Source organism: Tyto alba, unplaced genomic scaffold, assembly GCF_018691265.1.
Source record: "Tyto alba isolate M040663 unplaced genomic scaffold, T.alba_DEE_v4.0 Super-Scaffold_2, whole genome shotgun sequence".
Classification (NCBI taxonomy): Eukaryota; Metazoa; Chordata; class Aves; order Strigiformes; family Tytonidae; genus Tyto; species Tyto alba.
In genome coordinates this window covers 30,881,172-30,903,299 of record NW_024881282.1, presented here as the reverse complement: position 1 = coordinate 30,903,299, position 22,128 = coordinate 30,881,172, and the positions used below count along the sequence as shown (strand labels likewise).

Below are 22,128 nucleotides of genomic sequence, written 5' to 3'. Positions count from 1 at the left end.
AAAATGGAGCTGGAAAAAGTAGTGTCATATCTACCCAGGCACTCCCAATATTTAATCTCAACATATATTTTAGCAGGGCAGCTTTAGTGGAATTTATAGAAAAGTCCTGTTTGTTTTGTTTTCCCTTATCCCCTTTTGGAACAGTAAATTTCTATCAGCTGTAGAAATGTAAATGTTATAGAAGAGCTGGGACTGTAAGGAAGGAGATTGCCAGCTGCAAGATACAGCCAGCCTTATTATCCTGCAAAGGGGACTGAGGGGTGATTAATCACAGTATCAAACCAGTGTATATAATGTCAGAGTACTTTCCACGGGGTTTACAAGACTTAAGCATGTCTAGTTATAAATTATGCTGGTATTAAAGGCCAGGGACCAGCTGTCCTAAATTTCTAAATAGTCAGCTAAGTCTTTAGATTTACAATTTTGCTCCATCTGGGTGAAGCACAGCCTGCCTACACCTTTTCTTTAATCATACCGTCCATATAAAATTAAAACCTCCAGTCCTATGGAAACACGGGCTTTTATTTGGAGCATCGGTACACAAAAGCTTCAAGATGGGTGTTGCTAGTAGAGATCAAGGTTGCAATGCTAACAGTGGGAAACGCAGGTTCCTACCCTTGCTGTGACATAGAGGACCTGTGTGACAGCTTTGCCTTTCTGTGCTTCAAATCCCAGTCTGTGTAATGGGGATAATAGTGATGAGAGCTTCTCAGGAGTGTCTATTAGTGAACACCCTGAAAAAATCCGATGGTGTTGAGGTGCTAACGGGTCATATGAGTATGTATGAGGCAGGGTATTAAACAGGACATTCAACTGAGACATGTAAATGTCTGGATCATTCAGCTCCAAATTGCAATATGAGAAACCCTATGCAAAAAACGCCTTAGGTTCTTGGACTGTCTGCTCAAGGTGCTACAGCTGAAGTTGAGTCCGTCAGGTTTGACTGTCATTTCAGTCTCACTGGGTGTAAACAAGGAACAACTCCACCAACCTCAGCGTAGTAACATGGAAGAAAAATGAGGTGTGTCTGGCACTTCCAGTTTTTTCTTTGTTGTTGTAAAAAGTTTGATATCACCAACATCATGATACGCCTGGTCTATCAACATCTCAGATCAGTATCTGAGAGAAATTGAGTTATTCTATAACCTGACACTGGTGTAAATAAGAGAGAGTTTGGCCCACACACACCTAGATTATAATCACAGCCACAGCACCACCTCCCTTCACTCTCAGGCCAAGTAACTCCTCTGTTTCTTCATTTCTATAATAACACCTTTCCTGCATGTTCGGAGGACTAACAAGCTGAATGCTTTGTAATAAGCATTAAAGATACTGAGTACTGTGTGAATGCTAAGAGTGACTATAATACACAGATGCAGGACACATTCAGATGATACTGAAGAACAAAACCTTCACTTTCCTTCTCAGTTTCTGAAAAGGGAGTGGAAGGGGGCTAGAAGTTACTGAAGTTACACAGGGCCCTCCAGACATGGAAGTATCTTGTTTACAGTGAGACTGACCATGCTTCTTAAAGTAACACCAAGTTTGCGCTAATTACAGCAACTAGTTCACACTTCAGATAGAACCCAGAGAAGTAATCTGCCATTATTTTTCAGGATGAAAAGGAGTGCCACAGCTTGATCCAGTGGATGGGCACATCTGTTTGGAAGGGATGGTGTGCAGGCTGTCTGTGTGACAAGGCTTACCACTATTTGAGAAGTGATCCAGGAATTTTTTAATGCATGTATCAGCATTGCCTGGAGTAGTAGTACCTGTGTTCGGTCAGTTAGGGCTCAGCTGATTCACCTGCTTTTTTGACACTTAGATACTCTCTTTTCAAAGAGATGAATTTCCCTATAGTAGTAGGGATACAGGTTTTTCAACCAGGACTGGATACTGTACAATAATAACAATATTTATTTGCCACTTAAAGGGTACATTTCATACACAGAAACCAGAATGCTTTATCTTAGTAAAACACGGGTAAATATTACTCAAGAAAGCTCAATCTGGCCAGTGGCCTGCTGGGAGGCCTTGGTTAAATCATTTAACCTGCCTGTACACTTATGTTATCATCCGTAAATAGAGATATTGTGTATTATCCTCTGATAATATCTATTAGATATTTGATATTAGCCTCTCTCTTTTGAGATCTACTGGTAAAGCGCACTCTGGGAGAACCAGGCAGGGATTCTGAGTGTTTATTTATATGAGAAAATTTTGATAATGGTGTCAAAGTAGCACAGAAAGTCAATGAAGGAACTGAAAGGAGAACTCTATCTGAATTCCCACTCTATGCCCTGGCTGCATGGGAGAAACTTCAGAGGGAAAAAATAAAAACTAGCATTCAGCTCCTTTGTCTAGATAAAACTTTAAGCCTTATATGGCTATACTAAATGTAGCAGAGTAAGGAGGAAGAAAATTAAGCCCTTGATCTTCATATGGGCAAATTAGAGTTCACTTTTGGTTAATGTCGCCAAATAAAGAAATCTGTGTTGTTCCAGTCCTCCACCAAGAACACACTGTTGAACACAATTAAGGAAATCTCTGCTTTACCGGGCAGCCACACCACTTCATGCTGTGATCTTGTCAGATCCCACGAGCTCGGCATGACTGGGCTGGGTCAATAGTTGGTGTGAAAATTCCCAGCGAAAGCCATGTCCTGCAGGTGTTGTTGACTGAGCTAAGTGGCCCTCTTCCCTCCATCCTGCATGAATGTGTAGAGACAGTGCTAGGGGGCACTGCGCTGCAAGAGATGGTTGCATTTTTTTTGCGGATGAAGCTAGGTTTCTTGCAATATCTAAAGAACTGACTCTTTGGAAAGGCAACAATGTTAAGCTGGGTATCTTGGTTAAATTTCAGGAGAGTGAACTACCTTCTGCTTCCATGGATACTCACTGAAGTTTATATCGGGAGCATATTAATCTAATTTTCCTTCCACAAGTCCTGTTCATGGCTGGAAAGGACCATCGCGGAGCTAACTGCAGAGACTGAGATAAAAACACTTTGGGATATTCCTTTAAAAGGCATAAGGTGTTGCTGTAAATGAACTAAATGCATATTCACTTCCCTTCTGATTACATTTCCTTGTGAGGGATACTGGCTGCTTCAGAACTGACAACAGCATCTGAATGTAAGTAGTACAGAAGGGCTTCACTGAACTGCTGGCCAAAAAAACAGAGAGAGACAGAGAGAGAGGAAAGAAAGGCAGGAAGAAAGGAAGGAAGGGAGGGAAGGAGAAGAAAAGAGAGGAAGAGAGAAAATGAGAGAGAGGGAAAAAAAATACTCCCCTGCTACCACTACCACCAGAGAAAAAAAGAGTCCTGACAACTGAGCTGAAAACACTCCAGCTCAGCACCAGACCTCAGCTGGCTTAAACTGAGCATGGCATGAATGAAGTCAGGAGATTTTGGCCTGCAGTCCAAACAGTCCTGCCACCTCCTTAACAATATATTAATTTTTAAAGCTTCTAAATTATGGGCATTTTTCCATTTTAACTTTTCCACAGTAACTTGTCTTGATTCATGGGCATGGAGTCCTGCCATCAGCATTCAAAACTGCCCAGCTACCAAGTTGCTCAAAAGCCTCCTCTTGTCCTAAAAACTCTTCTTGAAGCTGACAATCCTCCTATCCTTTACACCAGCTCAGCATCACACCTTCTAGGAGATAGCATTGTTTTTCTGCTTTTATGCAGCAGGTGTGGGAGAGGATAGGTGTTTTCGGAGCCATCTGATGTCCTTTTTGACAGCACGCTCACGCCATCCCATAGGGCAGTACAGAGTGGTCATGCATTGCATTAGCAAAAGTGTCTCGTATTTCCTCAATATCTGTTTCTTTTTCAGAATGTCTTTTTTTTTTTTTTTTCTGACACAGTCCTTTGAAAAGACTGTTTTGTTTAAAATGTTTGTATTTGCTATGATTTATAAGTGTGAAAAAAAGTTGAAAAACTCCTCTATTAATTCCTCCTTTGTATCAGTGAACTTCATATGCTACTTAAAATAAGAAGACTCTTTCTTCAAAAATGTCTTTGATTCTATAAATACATATGAAAAAAATTTGTTTGATCTCTTTCTCTGAGGTTGCAAAGGAATTATGTCACCTTCCTGTCTGCAAGCCAGACATAGGTAACTCTCTATCCCATTCCCAAGCTTTTAATTAGAGGTACACCATTAAACCTTCATCAGCTCTAACGGTACTATACTGTGTTCAGTCTTCAAGGATCCTTTGCAGATTGTTCTTACTGAGAGCACCCAGCCTGGGAGCAGACCATAGGCACCATGTGTTGCCAGGAGTATTATATTATAAAGGATTGTAGAATATGAAATCACGCTCTCGGTAGAGCAGGGATCCTCCAGTCAGGCTGTGATGTGGCATCAGCTGCACAAGGGCAACCAGGAAATATCTTTTAACAGCCTTATCAAGCTGAAAATGTTTCCTGCACATGACTGCGCTCTTTGGCCCCAGTCCAGCAAAACACTAAGGCACATGTTCAACTTTAAGCACACAAGATGCTCTACTGAAGTCAACAGGACCAGTTACACGCACAAAGTTAAATATACACTTAAGTGCATTTCTGGATTAGGGCCAAAGGGCTCGGTACCATGCAGGGTTCAAGCCAGGAGGCTGTGATTAGAAGGTCTGACAGAGTCCAAGGGGGAGGACACGACCACGACGTTATTTGCTTGGCTCTACCTGCCTGTGCCTCATTCCAAGCAATTAATTTTCTCTCATTTTTGTTTATAATAAGTTTTTCCATTTCTCTTGCTTTGCTTTCATGCTGCTGTAGCCATTTCCAAATTGAAGTTTTGTTTTTCTTTTTTAAACCCTTTTAAACTGCATCAATAGCTTTAAGTGACCGAACAAAGAGATTTCAAATAGATGAAGTGCTTCAAATGGTAATAAGAGCTGGTGTTCCCAGAGCTTTGGAGGCTCACACTGAGCAGAGGAGAGAGTGAGAGCGATTGAAAATCACTTTTCTGTTGTTCCTTTGTATGAACTGGTTTCTGGCTTATGCAATGCACAGTAATTAAAATGACTGGAATGCCTCACATTTTTAAGAGAGCTTTAAGGTAGCTCTGTGGCATTGTGGCCTGCAGAGTTCATGAGCAGATTCATGGCTGCAGTCAAGGTTTGACGTTTCTATCAGCGTAACTTGAAGAAGACAGTATCTCTGTAGAGGCCTTGGAGGGGAGTTTGATGAAGAAGGGGTAGACACAGAATAGCAGTAACGTCTTCTCCCTGCATCAGCTCCATGAGCAGCTCTGGGGCAAGCCTTCTTTTTAGGGAGATGAGAGCCTAAAGGTCAGTGTGGTCATCAGAGATCTCATTGCTTTCTTTACTGCAGCCTTAATGTCCTGCCCAAATTCAAGTGTGAGGCAGAATTTGCACGTTCTCTCTCTCTCACTGTAATATCAGTTACTCACAGTGCCTCCTCCTAGGTACTGTACAGGAAGTGTCTCTTTCTGTGAGAGAGTGTTTGCATTTGAGTACTGGCTATGGCAGTTGCTGGGTCTATTTGTGGGGGCACAAACAGCTCCCCGATGTTTAGCAGACAGAGAGCCTGGCAGACGGGCAGGTCTCTCTGCTCACAGCAGGTTGCTCTCCCTGTGATGAGAGTCGCTGTTCTCGGCAGTGGTAAGGGATTATCTTGCTGCTTTTCAGTCCTCCTGGCACAGTCCAGAATTTAATTTTCCTATTTTCCATTCTTGTTATTAAAAGTGACTGGGTACTGCATCCCTGGTCTTCTCTCAAGAGTTGGCCTGGCTTCTCACAGCAATGAATGGCCACAGAGGAGCAGGAGAGCTGAACACAGCCTCTCTTGGGAAGGGAGCTAGCTGGCCTGAGGATATGGCCTTTTAGGCATGTTGAGCAAACACATTCTTCTCCCATCACCTCTCTGCCTCTCACGAGTCTCGTGAGGGCATGGACTGAGCCCACTCCCTCATCTCCCAGCATAATCTTTCTCCCCTTCTACATATTAGAGGGTACTGTCAGGATACAGTGGTCTCTACAAACCTGTGTGAGTGTAGGGAGGTAGAGAAAGATCCCAGGCAGGATTCGATAATCCTGTATATCCTAAACCATCCTGAGGCTAGCAGAGTTGCAGTCCCTCCATATGCAGTAGGGCAGCCAGTTCCTAGGATGTGCCACTGGTTTTAAAGCATGTTGGAATCTTCTGAAATCACTGTACTTGTGAAAAGCAGGAAGAGCGGTACCAAGGGGCTGGCGTTCCTCTTTTTGTTACATTAATGAGCCTGGAGACAGTGTCAGGCTGTCACGTCTGAAGGAGGGGTCTTCTCTTTACCTGCAGAACAGGTGCAGCTGCAGGAAAAGTTGCCTTTTCCTGCACAACGTGCAAAAACGTCCTGCAAGAATAAGCCAGTTACTTCATCCCTATAATCCGGCTGTTACTAGTTTCTCGCCTGAAACTGCAAATAAAGGTGTTAGTTGCATGAATGGTCTCTAACGATGAGGATAGTGTCCCAGCAGGGAACGAACTCAGCGATTCCTGTCATGCATGTCACAAAAGCGAGAAGCAGTTCCTCTGCTTGGAGATCCCAAGAGAGATCGTTGCCCTGGCACAGGACGTTTTTTAAATCCAAATTGACTTTTTCAATGCTTTTATTCCCATGTTCCCAAACCAATGCTGTATTCTAAACAGCAGCTGACTGCTCACTTATGACAGGGCCTTCCCACACAGACTCAAGGTCCCAGGCAGTAGAAGCTGGGGGATTTCTGATGTGAGATTTCAAGGACAGATCTCTTTCTTCTCTGGAGCCAAAGGCAGCACTCCTGTTTTCTCACTCTTTTGGAATTTTTCTCCGTATATCTTGGTGTACAGTTTGATACAAAAGATGAGGAGATGGTGGATCTGCAGTCTGAAGTGAGGACTCAGTCATTTGTTTATTGTCTTGCTCTTTCTGGGTGAAGAGCAATACATTCATCAAAGGACATTTTCAGGTTGGTGGTGTGAGTTCCACACCTAACGTATTAAGGTCAGGAGTGAAAAGCTCAGTGTTTGATTTAGCACAGATATGTGAAAATAGTATTCTTTCTCCAATGAAGACAGAGGGAACAATCTACAGCCCCTGTTCCCCCTTCCTTTAATCTGAAGGCCCTGAGCTATCCCTCAGTTGTGACTTTCTATGTGCTTCTGAGGGGTGTTTCAGTGGGGGACACAGAAGTGTGGAAAGACATCACACTGTAATTACAGAACCTTTCCGTTAATTTAGCAAAGTAGCCTGGGTTTCTATTTCATCTCAAATGATAACGGGTATTGTGCAGCAAGAGTTAATCTGTAACCAGATACAGGGTGGCTGGAGGTGAGGCCAAGGAAGAGGAACAGAGCAACTTCCTCTGGTTTTCCTTTGCACTGAATGAAAGTATCTTTAACAGGGACTGTAGGACAGAGATTATGATTACATGCTTTATTAGCAGAAGCTTAAAAAAAGTGTCCTATACTGGCAGAGTTCAACTCCGTTTGATTTTAAAAGTGTTTGTAGCAAGAGCAATGTGGTAGCTAACAGTGGGGGTGCTCTTCTGAAGGGGAGGCACACTGTGTGGGTAAATGTACCTGCACCCCACTGGTACAACCCAAAAAGGACTTCATATGCATAGCAGAGGCAGCAGTGAGAACTACACAGAGCCGGCAGGAACCAGGAAGTTGTTGAATGTATGTACAGATTATGTACCAGGAGTTGAGCTAGGAAGGTACCAAAGCTTGAACATGCGCCCTGAGCAAGCAAACACCTCTCTGTAGCCCTGCTCTTAGTAACAGTGCCACCCAGCCTCACACAGAGTGTTGGCCAAGTGTTTGGGTTTAGCCCAAGTGCCCTGCTGTGGGAGCTTGGACTGCTCCAGTGCAGTGGTTCATCACAAATGCTAAGAGGCTGGAGAGGTACTGAACATTTTTAGTGGTAGTACAGCACATTCCTCTCCCTCTCCCTCTCCTTCTCCTCTCCTGTTGTGCCCATGGCTGACAGTTGTCTGAGCCACTGCTCCACAGCATAGCTCCCATTCTTCCCATCTCCCAGTATCTGCAGCAGTGATTTTAAGCAATGCTTAAAGCTAACTGCAAGAAGCGATTGAGCTCTCATCACGCAAACCAGGGAGGCAGGAGGGCTCTCCCTAGACACCTAACTGAGGTCAGTGAGAAAAGTGCTCTCAGTGTAACACTTCTGCAGTGCACAGGAGGGATCTACAGTTTTACTCACGGGATAATTCATGTAAACATGAACAACAAAGAGTCTGAGAAACAGCAGTTTCTACCAACAGAGGGTCCCCAGCAGACTCTCCCCAGCACCCAACAGCATGAAAGACAGTAGATAGACAAGCATTTTATGTATTTTCATTTAAGCCATGTCTTCATGTTCCGTAGATTAAAACTGAGCATTTTTTAACTGAAATCTTTCTTCCTCTCCTCTCAGTTCAAGTTCAGCAGAACCACCACAACCCCAGTGAGTGGAAAGGGAAAGGAGGGATAGAGGGCTGCTCAATGCAGGCAAATCCTTAATGCAGCTAGAATAGAAGGCACTAATCTGGTCTCCCTTATCTCACAGGGTAGCTATGGGTACACCTTCCAAAGGCATTGAAATTCTTTCTCCCACTGTTCAGATTAAATGATCTATTGCTGGAGAAAACCTTCTCCCAATGATACTTACACAAAGTCACTTTTGTTTCAAGGAATTTTTTATGCCAAAGCAAGATCATCAAAAAGAGCACAGCCTGCCCCATGGAAGAAGAAGGGGCAGGCTAGGAAGGGAATTTTTTGCTTCATTTGAAATTGGCTTACCCATCTGGAATAAACCTTCATCTCTAAACATCATATATAATGGCAACTTAGCCTAGAGGGGCTAGTATAGCATTAGCTGTGCATGGTTGTAAGCAAATAGCACCACAGAGAGCTGGATGGAGGAAGCGAAAACTTATTCCCAGTGAATGCAAGAGCATTTCCTTCTCCTCCTTGTGGAGACAGAACCTAGCTCCTTAGCTTAGACAATGCCTCCAACTCCCCTAAGGTGTTTCCACAAGTATCAATGGGATTACTTTAAACAATCTTTCTTCTTTTTCCCCCTGAAACTATAATCTGAAGGACAGGCAGATACAGTCATTCAGTTTTATTTTGAGAATAGGAAGGAGAAAAGAGGAGAAGCTGGTGCTGCAAAAACCCCCTTATTCCGTCAGGCATTTCTGGGAAGGAGGAGGGAGGGCAGCTTTTAAATCCCTGTCTATGGCTGCATGTAAGGGATAGTTCTCAAAGGATTCCCTTAATCAGATTCTGCAGAAGATAGGCTGTCCCTCTGTAATTCACTCCATGTCTTATTCTAAGGCCATATGCTCTGGTCACGTGAAGATTTACAGTCTCAAATTTACTGGCCTCAGAGAATCTAAGAGAATTATGCAAGAAATCATGTTCCATGATAACTGAGGCCTCACACAGCCGTGCTTTCTAAAGACGGCTTCTAACTCGATAGATGGCCCCTCTAGGGCTTTGTGAGGCCTTCAGAGGAAGAGGGAAGGAGAGAAAAAGGGGCAGCTGCTGATCATTGCCATATGTGAGAAGCATCCCTGTCTGCACGTGGGTGTGACGTCCGTGGTGTCACAGAGGCTGCGCTCTGCAGAGCCCCCCCGTTTCCTGTTCCAGTCAGCAATTTGCTGCTGGAGCAGGAATCCCGTATCACTCTGGACTGCAGTTGCAAAAGAGGAAAATGATGGCCAGTGGAGGGGGAAGGGGTGGGGGAAATCCTCTTAAATAGTCATGTAGGATGTCTGGACAGGGATGTGAGCCAGGAGTCCTCAGAGGCTGTAGAATAAGTGGGAGTTTAGCAAACAACCATTTTCTTTCTTTGACTAGTGTTCCTCAGAGACCTCAGCACTGCAGTTCTCAGAGCTAATTTTAGCTATTTGTGGTTGGCCTGTTCCTAATGTCCCTTTCCTATCTTTCACACACAGTGAACCTTGGGATACTCTCTGTGGGCTGACAGATGACGTGAAAACCTCTCATGTGCAGGTCAAATATCAAAAATTAAGTGGGATCGGGAAACTGGAAGCACGATTTGCTTTTTTCCAAATAAGGGAGATACAGTCATATTAGAAGTTCTTTGCATACCAAGTTTGTGGGGTTTTTTAAAGTATATGAAGGGAATGACTTATTCTTGAAAATTTTATGGTAACCACCAAAGATGTTATCATTCCATGGACACTGCCTTTCCTATTCAGACTATGACTGACATGCTTTCATTATTTATTGGCACTGCTCTTCTGTAGGAAAACCAAACCCACATTGTCCCAAACACTGTACTGATATATAACAGGCAGAGCAAGTCCCTGCCAAAGGGCATAGAGTACATGTTAGAGGGGGTTCAAAATGAACACAGTGACAATAAAGCTGTGATGCCAGGAGTGAAGGAGCTTGCTGCATGTGCCATTCACACTGCAGATGCTGTGTTCATGGAAGTCTGAGTCTTGCCTGCTTTACAGCTTTACATCCTGTGATGATTTAATGTCAATGCTTTATCTTCCACAAAATTTGCCATACAGTTTGTGATGAGTCTGGTGTCCAGAGGCACCACAGGGTACAAAAGGAAGGCAGAAGGTTTAGCGTGACTCTTCCTATTTCAACTAAATTTTCCCAGAAACATGAGCAACAGGTGGCACTTCTTCCCCTCAATTTCTTGTGGATTCCCTCTCCCGATCTCCCCTCCTCTCTACATGCAAATCTGTAGAGGATGTTCTGCAGGCCCTAAGTGTATGCTCAGAGTGATGCATGTGTGTGACTGGGGACAGTAAAAAGACATACGGACCCTTAAGGGATCTGGAAGAAATGATGGCTCCACTCTGTAAGAAAACTAAGTTCAGGGCCTGGGAATCAGATCAGTAACCTCATTTTCAGTTGATATATTTAAGAAGGCTTTGAGTCAGGTGAGGAATCTTGGGAAGCTGTTTAGGAGGAGAAAAAGGTAGTTATTATGCCCCTCAAGGACAGGAGAGCACTATTCCTTGAGCCAACAGAGGCCAGGTTTATGTTATTAGTTGGGTAGACAGTCCTGGTTTTGTGTTGGGCTGGAAATAAAAGACTGACTAGGATAGCTTAGACAAGACCCCCTGTAGCACTCCGCTCTGACTGGCAGGAGGCAGTCAGTCTGCATGTACAGCAGACCTAATGAGCGGCCCATCGCTCTTCTTCATGCCTGTAGGTATTTCCCAGGTGAGCCTATGCTGCACATGGAGCTATTTCCTACTCTACAGAGACCCAGCCAGGACACTGTAGTCATCAACTCTGTTAGCAGAGGCATAGACAAGCTGCTTGCAGTAGGGAAAAGCCCAGCAGCGAGCAGAGCACCTGTGAGGGCACAGGGGCCATCTCATGTTGCCATGTTGTCTTCCCACAGATTCCTGGGAGTTTTGCTGATTGCTGAAGATCCCCTTCATTTTTAAAAGCAGTGTTGGCGGTTTGTTTCACTTTCAGACAGAGATAAATCCTGTCCAAACTGAAGGAAGGGATGGGGGGAACCTACCCCCCCCCCCACACACACACACACCATCTACAGGTTTTCCTAATAATCCCTGGGCAGATGGACACAGTCATGTGAGTCCTTGAAACTCTATCTGCTTTGGAGGGTGTGGTGCCCTGGACATGGCCAGATATGTGTTGCCCTTCACAGAGAAACTCACTGTCCTCCAAAGACAGAATATCAACAAAATCCTTCCTGAGGGACTTCCAGCTCTGCCCGAGCCAGCTGTAAATTCCTTTGAGGCTGACACTAAGAAAACTGGAATCCTGGGAGGACCTTGGTACAGTCCCAAAACCATTTCCACTGAACCTTCCCAAAAATATGGTTTCTCTGACCCAGGAATGTGAGCTCTGTAACAATGGCAAAGCTGAAGTCCTAGACCATTTGCATTAGCTAGTATTAGCTCATTACTTCTTTGCGCTGTCTCGTCTAATATGAAAATCATTGTCCCTCTGGGAGACAGACTGTCTTTTTGTTCCATTTTTGTGTATCACCTGGCACAATGGGGATGGTTGTGTTTCAGTGGGGAGCTACTTCCATATAAAGAAGTAAAAAAATTAGTGGGACTCCTGGTTTCTCTGTTTACCGCTTTCTTTTTGGGTGGATTATTTTGGTGTGAATAATCATAAAGCGTCTGAGTTAGCACAGCAAAGCTAATGGCTGCTTCAGCCAGGAAATGGCTGAGAAGTGGGGAAAACAGAGACTGGCATATAAACTGCCGTAGCACAGTGGGACAGAAATCATGAACTGGTATGGAGTGACTCAAGCAGGAGATAGCAGAAAGGTAGCTACGTATGCAGAGAGCTCCTCAGATGGTCTCAAACAAAGCTGGAAGAAAACTCCATTTGCTCTAAGGCAGGTGAAGGTTCAGTCCTTCAGACCCAGGACAGCTGGCCATGCTGACCACAGGACCTACCAGCTGTCTCCTTGCTTGCCAGAGCTTGTGTTTTTGCACTCTGTCCCTCACCATCTGTTTGTCCTTTTTATGGGAGTGGCGCCTAGCAGTTGTCACCCTCTGCATGAACCAGTTGAAAAGTTTGGCTCCCCTACTGTTGCAAGTTTTCGGCACATTTTTTTGCCTCCTTACATGATACAATTTCTATTCTGAACATTTGCAGGCTTCTCCTTTTAAACGCTCTGGAGGCATGTAACACCTCTTGGAGCAAATGCATTCCCCCAAAACCTTCCCCATGGTGTTGTGGTCCCAATTGTCAACACTTTTCCCTCCAAGGCTGGAGGATGAAATCCAGGCCTCCCTACCCTGTCTGTGGTGTCCCCGAAGCAGTAGTGTCTCCAGCAAGCAGCCAGCCAGCATAGCCGCTACCACGCCGGGAAGGGTAGGTCAAGGATGGGAAGGAAGAGTGGCTGCACCACATTGTGTTCCGGGCAAGTTTAGTAGGCAGATGGTCCCTAAGGGGCTATCAGCTGCTGGCATATGTTTAGGGCAGCTCCTGGGCTACTTGCACTCACAGTGAGGGCAGTAAGGCAAAGCGATACAGCTGCAGCCAGCCCCTAGGGGCTCTCTTCCTTCCCACCGCTTGTGAGGAAAGTCGAAGTGGAGCAGAGAACCCAGCCCCACATCACACCACTTGCACGCCCGCCGACTTCTCTGCCTCTTCCTACCTGCCAGAGTCAGAGGAGGGTGGGTGTTTCGGTGAAATCTTCCCTCCAGCATGAGGAAAAAGGCAGATTAAAAACCAGCCAAATGGTGTGCTGTGCTCACACTCTTCCTTGCATCCTAAACTAGACCCACAGACTGACGTGAATGAGCCTATTCACTTGTGCTTGCATGAAATACACACAAGCACTGAAGTGGGGAAGGATGTCAGGGCTGTTCCCAGCTCTCAAGCAGCCTTTTGACAGGACTGGACTTTTTTTTTCCTTTTTTTTTTTTTTTTTTTTTTTTTCCCCAGATGAGATGCTGGTCAACACCACCCCTAAACTCACCTCCGCCCCCAAACAGCTGTTTTGCCAAAGGGTGGAGAAGCAGACCTCCTGATTGAGGGTGGAGCAGCTTGTAGGGGAGGAAAGCAGTGACTTCACTTTTTATTAAGTAATAGCAGAGCAGGGTGTGCGTCACTCTGAAAAACAAGACTTTGGGTGGGGGCAAAGGCTCTCTGCAGCATCTTATGCATGGAGCCTTCCCCTTTGTGGGAAATAAGCAGAACATACCATACTGAAGAGGGAATTGAGAAAGTCGAAGATGCGGTAGGTTAGACACCTTATAATCTCATTTAAGGAGATCCAAGAAGAGCATCAAGGTGAAAGGGAACGAAACAGTGAAGGTGGCGTGGACTAGACTGTAGGAAACACTTTCCTCCAGCAGGGATAAAGGAGCATGGGAATCAGTCAAGTCTGTGTGAATGGAATTGCGTGGGAATAGATTCAAGTCCATGGGAATAAAATGGGAATGAAAGAGTAGGCTGGACACAGCACTGCATCCAGCCCCTGGCCAGGGTGAGGGAAGGCAGGGCAGCATCAGGGAAAGTACTGCTGTCTGCTTACACCAGAACCTTGTCAGCTTTGGCTGGAGCACCAGTACCACCACAGCTCAAAATGCTCTGCAGCCTTCTTTTATTCATGTTCGTCCAATCTCTGTAAGGAATCTGAAACTCCTGCAGTGTATCTGGCCTGTCCCTTTCATAGTGCCAACATACCATTTACTGTGTAAATGGGACAGCTCTGGCAATTTTTATACCAGGGAGGATTCTTGCCCTGGCAAGGGAATTCTTTATAGACAGAATGGAGCTCCTCAGGCAGCACACAGGGGTCAGCTTGTATGGGAGCAGATTACACTATGGTCCATGTACAAATACCATGGGGGATGGTGGCAGAAAAGACAAAAGTGTCTTTTGCAACAGGACTGCTGTTCTCAGGTTGGCAACAGCCTCTTCTTAGTCCTGTTCTAGCGAACGAGTATCGAGTATCGGAAGATCTGGATCTATCTCTCCAACTAATCCTTCTCCTGCAGCTGACTCCTGCAGGGCTGTATGAGCAGCCTCAGGCCAGCCTGTAGGTGCATTCCCTTCTCTCTGATTCAGTTGACTTCCTCCAGTCTTGACTACTACTGAAAGAGTCTCTCAGGCTCGAGGGCACTCTGGTATGTTAGAGATCATTCCAGGCTGTTCTCACCATCATAAGAGTTAAAAGCAGTCTTAGACTCCAAAGGCTGAAAATGTAACAAATATTTTCATACTGCTTATACTGTTTATACTGCTCTGAAAGTGCAGTCTCCAGAGTGGCCATCAGAACAGAAGCTGTTTCGCAGATGGCCGTGGGCTGGCTGTAAAAAGCCTTCCCAGTAGCTCTGGGCAATGCTGATGGCATGATCACAGTGTACCTCTGGCCCCACTTACAGTGGGGACATAACCAAAGCCACTTCTTTCCTTTCCTAGTCCTCCCAGGTGAAACTCAGAACACACTGACACCATCTTTCAGAGACGTGACAGTGTGGGGGCACACCTACCTATCATTCCTCTGACTAGCACAGGTACCGATAGGTAGTTCATCGGTGCTGGCCTGCGCTTCGCTTGTTGGATATTTACCCAGGATCTTGCCTGGGCATGTTTGACCTGTCTTGAAGTCCAGGCTGTTGTGTTTAGACCTGTGCTACCACTCAAATGAGTTATTTTATATCTGGTTCCTACATAACTTACTCTGCAACCACACACAGTGAGCATGTCTCAGATGCAGTCAAGAATTCAGGCTCTGCTTAACATAAGTGTAAAAAACTGCTAGGTTGTAAAGTGTTCGGGCCCTTTATCAATCTTTTTCCCATATAGAAACTGAAACACCAGTTTTGTGGTACCAAGTTCCCAATGGCTCCTCATGCACACTTTCCCTAGAGACTCACAGAGTCTGCAAAGAACTCAAACACAAGCAATAAGCCACTTTCTTCACTCCTGCCTCAAGTATATGAGAGGGGAAGGATAAAAAATGAAGGAAGCAATAAATGTACCCTTTCTGCCAGACTGATTGGCAGTTGCAAGGACAGTTCAATTTCTAAGGGTCACCTAACAAACAGAATTTTGTGTTCCCACTCCCAACTTGAGAAAATTAAATTAACTGCATGTGGAGAGAGCACTACGTCCTTGCTCCTAAATCATAAATGGCATAGCATAACAGTGCTGGTTTGGAGATGAAAAAAAGGACAAAGGAACATAAACAAAATAACAGGCATTCACCAGCTCCCCCAGTGATACTTGCCAAAGTCCTCTCTCATTGCTTGCTGACGCAGCTGCTGCAGCAGACCATTGCTTCCCCCTACTCCAGAAACACTCCACTCACAGCTGACAGTTTAGTGGTACCACCACTCACTTGCTGGGTAGCAAAGGCTTCTTCAGAGCTGGAGCTGAGCTGGGGTGGGAACCCCTGACCAGTCCCTCTGCTGCTTCTGGTAGCCATTCTAACTCTGTTAGCAGCTCCTCTTGGGAGCTCCAGCTAAGCATCCTCCATCACCTGCAATTTCTGCTAGCCGCTCCTAATCTTCGGGGGGTCCTAGATTTTTGTTGCTCAAAGACAATTTCTTTAACAAACTTTCATGGGCCTCTAGTTTGCCATATTTTTACCTCCCAAGACTGCAAATGATTGCATGAAGCTAGGGGTGTTCATCCACTGTGGGTACAGCTAGTCCCAGCTTTTCACACTTGCTGAAATTCATATTATCATAATTTTTATGATGAGATTATTGTTGTTTTCTTACACAAATCCTCCTACATGTGCTATCATGTATGCATACATGTAGCAGAATGTATATGTATTAGGCCTGCCTCCAAGCGTTTTCAAGCTCCTTTTCTCTTCAATTGAGGCCCAGCAGAGCAATCGTGCCCTTCTAGCTCTCCATCCCTCTGGGCCTCCTTGCTGGCAGGCCAACAAAACATAAAGGAAAAAACGGTGTCCAAGTTAGTTCTTTGTGTCTTGCGGTCAGCCTGAGCATCTCATCAGGATTCACCAGAAAATAATAGTTGTCCTGTATAAGCCTCAAGACAATCCTCTGTTTATTACAGTTTAAGATCCTACTGTTATGTCTGTGCCGCAGACGAATGAACTCAGAAAGGCTAAGAGATGCTAATGAGTTTGTGACCAGTTCCAGTGCTTTTCCACCCCTTCCCTGTTTTCTTAGAGTAGGCAATATTCCCTTCTCAAATCAGGGAATTAGTAACACTGATGACTGTATCACCCCTGCATGCTAAGCATGACTCACAAAGTCAATATGGCCTTAGCAGCTGAGGAACAATGCGTTGTGTTCTCAGTTACTCTTTTTGGCTACGCCATGGCTGGAGCCCAGAACACAGGCAATGATGTCATGGCCATAGGCTTAATGTGTAAGTAATGTATACAACACTACAAGCTCTCTGTGATCTATTACTTCCACATTAATGTAACTTAGGGCATATATACACAACTAGTTGCCAGAGCCAAGAATAAGTCATTTGAAACAGGTTATTTTATTTCAGGCTTTTAACAAGAATACTTCTCAGTCCCAACAGGCTAGTTCTGGAGAGGTAGTACCTAGCTCAGTGTTGAGCTATATAATTTAGTCAAGACCTCAGCTATAAAGACAAAAGTTTGGAATGTAGAAATGGGCAGACAAGAATCCCACTAAGAAATAGCTTACATTTTTCTGACAATTAGCCATTGTTGCAAGTATTTACATTTTAAAATAGTTAGAAAAAGCTCTGAGGGAAAGAAAGAAATTATTCCCAGCCATTTTCAAGAAAATTACTTTGAAACCTTTTGTGCACTTGTATTTGAACACGGCTTTTCTCCATTAGCCTCTGAGTGGAGGTGGGGGGTTGTTCCCTCCTTTCAAAAATGTGTTATGTGTATTTAGTGGTGTGTCAAAGGAGCGAGCGCAAGAGGGGGCATAGAGGCTAAGCATACAGAGACATTGCAATCAGAGGCCAGTCCGTGGGTCACGCAGACAAGCTCGTACTAGCTTTAAACTATCTCTCTCGTGCGTGTGCTGATAACCGTAGCCATGGAGTTCACGGTAAAGCTATTAGCAAGCACACTCCCCCGGGGAACTGGGCCGGTTTGGCAGCCTGCTCTGAACTCTGGGCTGCTACAACGAGACTGCTGTTAGCACCCAGCTCAGGTAGCCTGAACTTAGCATGGATGGGACCGCATGAGCCTCTGTCCGCTTTCGGCATGGGTAGCTGAGCCAAGGGTGACAGGTCCACGCTTTACAAAACTCTTCCTTAATGTCCTGCCAGGTGGCTTGCGGGTACCTCCGGCGACAAGGCCTGCCTGTGTCCCGTACGATGGGCCCCTTTCATCATTTGCTGGGTTAAGCCAGGATTCCTCTGCCCAGCATAACAGGGGAAGCCCTGAGAATTCATAACACGAAATCTTATCTCAAGGGAAAAAAACAGAGGCTTGTGTGTAGAGGCTTGTTGAACTACGCATTCCTGTAATAGTTTCCCAACGTAGAGTACCAATGGGACAGTCACACACTTTGCTGCATGTTCCCAACAGGCTGGAACCTTTATCTTCTGGGCAGTCTCGGGCTGGAGCGCTGCCAGTCTCCCTGGAGACCCCCGAGGTTCCTGTGCCTCTGCACTGGGCAGTAGATTGGCAGAAGCTGGTGCAAAGCTTCCTGCCCGATTAAATTTGTTATTTTGCGAAAGGATTTAGCTTTGTTTGCTGGTTATTACTGAAGAAAAATCCTAAGCTGCTGCTTTAACCTGTGTTAAACCTTTCATGGGGTGAAAGAATCTGGTTCCTTTTCTTTCAAGTTGTAAACAAGGAGCAGAAGCTGAAGAGAAGGCAGAGAAAACAAAACAGTTTAAAAATATTATTTTTATTACATTCTTTTTATCTTCCAATCAAAAATGTTTTAAAATTTCCCGTACTAAAAGTCTGCCATGTCAGAAGGGTTGCTGAACTTAGCTTCGGAAAAAAATCTAACAGGTCATCAGCCATCATCTCAGACATACTCCAACTCCCACACATACCTGCTGTGTCTTCAGAGATGTGCTAGTAAGCCCATCCAAAAGGGTCTGTGGAATATAAAGTTGATGAGAGATGATCACGTTATTTCACAATTTTTTCCTGAACAAACAAATCAAAGGAAGCCAAATCAAATAAACCACTTATTCCAAAACAAGCTTTCTATACACAAGGTTTGCGCTGGTTTAGTTGAGCTTGTGGCTGACAATTACTTAAAACAATAAAATGTTATCATCTGTCAGGAAAGTTTTAGGTCAGCAGGGGCTGGTAGGCTACAAAAGAAGACTATAAATGTATAGTTTGAGCACAAAAAATACGCTCAAATGCTATTACAGTTGCAAAGGCAGGAAGTGTCTACAGGAAGTTTCCTTAAAAGGGTTGTCACTGAAGTTTTCATTTCCATTCTCTGAGCCCTGCAGTGTAGATAATTTATTTCACAGGATTCCTGCCACAGAATTTCTGCAAATAAAAAAAAAATAATACTTCATACTTAGCTTTATCCTTCTGTTCAGTGGAAGGACCTGGATCTTCTCTAGTACACAGGATTTAAACAATGTTCTGAGAGCAGAATGACTAAAACCCCTTTTGAGTTCATGGCATTCGGCAAGATATCATATCTAACTGCTTCAGAAACATCACCAAATTTGTTTTCACAGCACTACAGTGGTTATTATGTATTTTGTAGATGAGAGGCTGCCTGCTGAAAGTGCAGAGTCAAAAGATTATGTGTACCTGATACAGAATGGCAAGGTCTTGGATTTTCAGCTTCTAGCATGCTGCAGCACTTTATATTCAAAGCACAAAGCTCAGATGCAGTTGCAGCATTCAGTCCCTTTTGCAAGTAGGCTGTGGTTCAACCACTCAGGGGCTCTGGCTGCAGTGCCAGCTTCAATAGCTTGCAGCCCTGTCACCAGAACCCCTGCCTCCTCACCCTTGCCCTGCAGCGAATCAACTCCCCAACACACACACACACACACATACCACCCCCATTTGTGGGCCTTTTCTGCACGTAGGGTCAGGGAATCAACCTCAGAGAACAACCTGGGACTGGAGGGTATGTCAGGCATCCAGAAAGCAAGGGATAGCCATGTCATGATCATCCGCAGGAAATCTGTAGTAATCACGAAGTAACTTGCCCAGCATCACAGTGGAGCTGTGTGGCAGTGTCAGGGACACCAGCCATCTCTGCAGGGCAACAGCCCATTGCTTCAGTCCCCTGATGGCTCTTGTTCCTTCTGCAGTCGCCTGCCTCCTCTGGTGACCACCACCATCGACTTCCCACGGCGCATGAGGCAGGAGGTACTGCAGAGAACTGTTGCAAGGCTTTCCCAGCCACGAGTGACCCTCTGAGCGGTTCCCTCCTGCCCGTCGGTCAAGGGCGTGTGTGCTTTGAAATGAAGCTGGTGTCATAACCCATCTGCACAAATGTTGCCCGGGTAACTTCAATCCTGGATTTCCTAATTTTTTAAGCACTTGACTCCATAACCATGACAAAGTTTTTATGCAGGCTTTTTGTGTGTGGTATGTGTCTTCATTTAAAATAACCTCAAGTACAAGAAGAATGAGCAAGGGAGGAGATAGCCATCTGGGCAATGCCAAGGATTGGAACAAATGCTCTCTGCTTGCTCTTTACGTTAGATTATTCGGAGATAAAGGAATTTGGAATGGTTGCCAGCAAAGGCTCCCCAATCTCGGAAGCTAATTGTTGTGAACTGCAGGGTTGAACTAGCTGTTGATTACTCACAGAAAATCTTCCCCATGCAAAGTGCTATTTTCTGTTGGGAGTGAGGTGCTTGCTGTGATGTTCAATATAGGCTCCTTCCTAACCCATGACCACTGCCAATATGGGAATCAGTGACTCTCCTGGACATGCAGAGCATGCTTGACAGACTTTGCTCCATATCACTGCCTAGAAAAATCCTTTTTTTTTTTTTTTTCCTCTTTTGTAAGCAGAAATGAACAAAAGAGGTAAAAGTACCTCTTCAAGCATTGCCATCACTAGGATGGTGTGGGAGATGCCATCACTGTCCTCTACAGAGGTCTGTCTAGATCCCTCCAGTAGGACCCAGTCCCAGGCATAAACTAGAGAAGCCTCAAGGCCTTTCTGATAGCTGCATGATACATGGGATATCCTTGTGTCTCCTCTTTCCTTACCTGAGGCCATCTCAGCAGAGGATGGGACAGCACTGTCATCCACTTTGCTTATATTCCTGTGCACTGAGGTAACTCTTCACCAGCTCATCATATCAGCTTTAGTGAAGATTCATGTCACTAGAGTCGCATAGAGCTAACTATCAGAGGGGCCAAAACCTGACACAGGAAGACTAGCTGTCATGAAGTTCACTGAAATAACAAACTGAAACTCCAGCTGGGTCACCCTTAAAATTGGCTTTTCTGGCTTCCTTCTTTCATTGCATCAGATCCAAACCCCTCATTCTCAATTTTTAGGCTCAGATTATCTGTGCCTTCCTGTTCCCAGTACTACCCCAGTCTACCTTTGTTTTCTTCGAAGTACCTTCTGAGGCTTACACTTTTCTCTTTGTGATGTGCTGCTTCCCCAACTCTCACTCCAGAATCCATGGGACAGATTCAGCCGCAGCCAACTAGCTATCCTAAGGGTCTCATGCAGCGGAAAGTCATAGTGAGGCACACTGTATTGAGGCAAAGGGACAGCAGCACACTTTTGGGAAGACTATCTGCAGTTAGCAGAGAGAGTGGGTGTATGTCCAGGCTAATCCAGCAACATACCAACCCCACTTTTTCTGAGCTGTGCCACTTCTTGTCAAGAAAAATCCTATTGGGTGGTAGCTGCAAGATTAAAGATATATTATCATCCATGAGAGATTTTTCATACTTTTTCTACCTGAAACAGGCAGCTCTTATTTCCTATACTATATGCAGCCTTCTCATTCTCTTTCCAGAAGCTCCTTAAAAGCCCTGAACAACAGTTTTCCACAGTCTGATAGGCCATGCCCTTAGCCTAGATTTTCTTGCTATTTTATCTATCATTACAGTCTGCAAGATACTGAAAGGCAAGCTTGATATTTGGGTTTTCTGTAATGACCTCTCCATAGATATTTCTGAGTTAGAGATAATAATCATAAAGATAATAGTGCAAATGGCAGGAATAATGATAACTATAAGGTGAGTGGTAGAATTGCTCTTGAAATCAGGCTTAAATTTGAACAAAATGTGGTAATATCCCTTCTGAAGAAGCCAGAAACACTCTCCTGTTGCAGGATGAAAGGAGCTGAGGAATGCGCTGGCTGGCACTGAATCCCTGTCCTCTTGGGCCTTTAATGGGTTTCCTGCTCATGTAGGTTCAAAGAGCAACTACAGTCTCCGGCAAAAGTACAGCAAATGGAAAACAGATTCTTTGGCTCTCACTAAAATGCCAGGAGAATAAGTAACCAAAAAATGGAGGACTCGAAGTCACTTCATTGTAGCAGTTTACTGAGCTGAAGGGAAATTTCCCTTCCTTCACCCTCAAGGCCAGAGGAAGCCCTTACCACGGGAGGCGGGTTGTGGGAACCCAGTGACAAAGCTGTGTTCACACCCATCTCCCTGGAGGGGCTTATATTAGAGGAGAGAAATGATACCGGACTGCTGGAAGCTGCCTCTGCAAACCAGCTCCTTCACCTCTTGGTTGGGGGGTTATTTTGTG

General features: G+C 44.9%; 1 protein-coding gene across 1 annotated transcript in view; it reads left to right on the top strand.

Moving 5' to 3' along the window:
- Positions 1-22,128, top strand: part of SYN3 (synapsin III) — a 203,184-nt gene that overhangs the window by 109,116 nt on the left and 71,940 nt on the right. The gene's annotated exons all lie outside the window — the stretch shown is intronic.